This window comes from Carlito syrichta, unplaced genomic scaffold, assembly GCF_000164805.1.
Source record: "Carlito syrichta isolate Samal-C Ts95f unplaced genomic scaffold, Tarsius_syrichta-2.0.1 Scaffold314765, whole genome shotgun sequence".
NCBI classification, from domain to species: domain Eukaryota; kingdom Metazoa; phylum Chordata; class Mammalia; order Primates; family Tarsiidae; genus Carlito; species Carlito syrichta.
Window position 1 is genome coordinate 144,827 of NW_007258861.1, and position 3,814 is coordinate 148,640.

Sequence of the window (3,814 nt, forward strand, 5' to 3'; positions counted from 1 at the left end):
AAGAACCTTGAAGATGTAATTCCTTGAGTCTGCCCTTTCGCTCCTGAAAGTAGAGCAAAGACTCCAAAATATTTAATCCTCCAGCGGGCTTTACCTTCAGAAACATAATTTTCACTACTTGCAATGCACTATACCTAATAGCATCCCATTTTTAGTTGGAGTTTCAGGATAAAAGAAACTAGGTAAAGGCATTAAACTAGGTAAGGCTAAAGTCATGCACAGTGAAACTGAGATTTTTTTTATTATGTATAACTAATTTAAATTTGAATATCTTTCAGGTATATTAAATGCTTCAAAACCAAGATAATCAGCTCACTGACAGAAACAACAAAGGTGGTTGTTAAATATTGAAAAGAGGGATATTGTGTTAAAAGAAATAAATATAGTCCTCTTGGATTGTGAAAGAAGGCATCATGCATTTGTTGTGATTCTTTGAGCTGCTTGTTGGTGAGGCCATCTCATACTAACAGAGATGTAAATTTCTGCCTTCTGTCAAATGCTTATCCTCAGACAGACTTTTCCAAATGATCTTGCAATACAAAATTTCAACCTATGTAAGTTAAATTGGGGGGGGGAAACTGTATCTTCCATCCAGTTTCATGTCTTCCATTTTATATATCCTTCCTTGCACCCAACATAGATTCATGCTATTTTCTTTATGAAAAACAAGACACACAATGGGTAGTGCTAATAATTAAGTGAGTCAACTTTTTATGCCACTTCACACACACAAAGCCCTAAAAAAATCATGGTTTTTCTTACTGCCAAAAATGATCTTATCTCTTATCATATGTCCTATGCCACCCAAATCTATCTCTACTTCTCTCACAACATATCTCACTTTTTGCCATGTATCATGTTCATTAGTTTGCGAAAAAATATCCCCTCTTGTTGATCTGTAAATACTTTAACAATGTGGACCAATTTATCTATATGTATCTGAGATTGCAACAAATGGTCACTGACTATGTATAAAGTAGAACAAGTGATAATAATAATAATATGTTCTTTTATTATAATCAATAACAATAATCAATAACAGCTTATAAAAACAGGGATTATTCTAATGATATCAATGTCTCTCATTGTAATGTGATTCCATCACCCTCTTAGTTTTGATCCAAAGAGGGAAAAAGCAGTGGAAATTATGACTGACACAATTTGGGCCACCTCTCAGAAAGAGGACATTATCTTTTTTTCTCCCTACACTCAAGTAAGATCCACAACCTTCCATCACCATGTCCCAGAACATGCCCTTCTGTGTAATAACTAGAAGAGCATGGATCAGAGTCGAGAGTAAAGAAATCAAAGAGCATTACCCCTACCCACCACAGAAGAACATTTTAGACTCTACAATTCTGAATATGAGAATGAGGAGATCAGTAAACTTAGGTCAATCATTCACAAACAATTCATACCTAAGAATCTTTGAATGTAATATTGTTTCTACTAATGAGGTAAGAGATTTTTCTAATACTAATAAAAATCTTCCTCCCTTCCACACTCCCTCACTCTGTGCCAATCACACTGCATGTTCTCTGTGCAAGCATGCCTTCTTCACCATGAACTGACCACTTGTGTGCTGTTTTCTTTGTGTGATAGATCCCTGCTTCTGTTTCCTGGAAATTCATCAAGACTGAGGGAAAACCTCACCTCCTCTAGAAAACCTTCCCCCACTAGCCCCAGATAGAGCTCTGCTGTGCTCCCACAGTGCTGTGTTCATACTAGCATCATATCCCATGTGTGTTTACACACATACGTTTGTATTTTCCACCAGAGTGAAAATTGCTCCAGAGTAAGAACTTTGCTCATGTGTAAATTGTTAGTACTAAGAGAATAGTAACTATGCTTTAGGATTGCAAAATGTGTGTTGAAAGACTGAAGTGTTCCTTGACTAGATGAATGCTTTCCCTCTTGCCCTAATAAATGGAGGGTCAGAAATGCAATTGAGTCTAACTTTAGGGAGTCAGATTCCATTTTACTGACATCCATTCCTATTGCACAATCTTATCGAGGGTGCTACAAAAAGGTTGGTGGAGATTAGGTTGTACCTATGCTGAGCCCAAACTTGTCTTGAAATTTTATTATCTTTTATATAAATATCTCATCAACTAGGTGCAGTGGCTCACGCCTATAATCCCAACACTTTGGGAGGCCAAGTTGAGTGGATCACCTGAGCCCACGAGTTCAAGACCAGCCTAGGCAACTTGACGAGACCTCATCTCTACAATAAATCAAGAAATTAACCGGGCATGGTGGCACGTGCCTGTAACTACACTATTTGGAGGTCTGAGGCAGAAGGATTGCCTGAACCAGCAGGTCAAAGCTGCTATGGCAGGGAGTGAGCCACTGCACTCCAGCCTGGATGACAGGGTGAGACTCCCACTCAAAAAAATAAGTAAATATTTCCTCTGGGACAGTTTTTCTACCACCTTTATCCTAAAATTAGTGCAAAGAATGATTTCTTGTCAACTGAATGCTTAAATTATGACTATATGTTGTAGTAGATTAAAGCAGCCTTTGAAACTGTTGTGAGTTTGGGAAAATGAGTTCACTTTTCTGAACATCTTTTCTTCATCTGTAGAGAAGAAATTTTAAAACCCTCCTTCATAGAAGCACATAAGAGAATCATTCACAGGCTGGGTTCGATAGCTCAGCCTGTAATCTCAGCATTTTCGGAGGCCGAGGCAAGTGGAATGCCTGAGCCAGCGGGTTCAAGACCAGCCTGGGCACCTGGTCGAGACCTCGACTCTACAATAAATAAACAAAAATTAACCAGGCATGGTAGCGTGCACCTGTAGTACTGGCTACTTGGAAGCCTGAGGCAGAAGGATCGCTGGAGCCTAGCAGTCGTAACTGGAGTGACCATGAGTATACCACGGCACTCCAGCCTGGGCGAAAGAGTGAGACTCCAACTCAAAAAAAAAAAAAAAGAAAGAACCATTCACAAGTCACTTTTAAGTTTTGGGGTATGAAGACTGCAGCGATATCCAGACTATCCAACTGATTTTCCCCCAACTACCTACAAGTGGATCTACTGATGGTGGAGACTGAGAGAGGGAGGAAAAACAGGACAGGAGGAGAAAGTTGATCACCAGTTGGTTGCGGCCTTTTGACAAAGCCTAAAATGGAGTACCTGCATTCAGACCCCGAGGTCTGCACCCTCGTGCAGGCTTGTAATCTTTCAAGTAAATCTCCTCCTTGACTCAAATTCCTCATCCTCCCTGCTGGCTCAAATTGGTATTATCCACACACAATTCATCCAACAAAGGTCAGAGTTGAGGATTCAAAGTGCCAATCGTTCAGCTAGTAGATGGCAGAATAAGAACCAAATGGAATCAATGACCCAATCTCCCAATACAGAGCTCTCTGCATTATATCAACTGCCTCTCTGCAGAGAAATTCTTTCTTTGGGGAAAAAGTAAGTCACCTTTCAGATTTCCAGAACCTTTGTAGGTTATCACATTGTGTTTCTACACAATGTAGAACAACAATTAATAAAAATCATAATAAACCAGGAGCAGTTATGACAAAAATAAGAATCTGTAGATGTTACTTTTACTTCTGTCTTTCAGGGAAGCCAGATCCTTTGATACCCAAAGCAGCATAAGAGACAAGAAGTGGAAGCATTTCATTGACGCAGAATAAAGAGAGAAAAGATTCACTACACTGAGAGTTTTGTACCACAAACACCAAATTGAATCTCGATCTGTTGATCTTTTTTTAAAAAATATGCTGCCGGGCTCGGTGGCTCAGCCTGTAATCCCGTGCATTTGGGAGGCTGAGGTGAGTGGATTGCCTGAGCCCGCGGGGT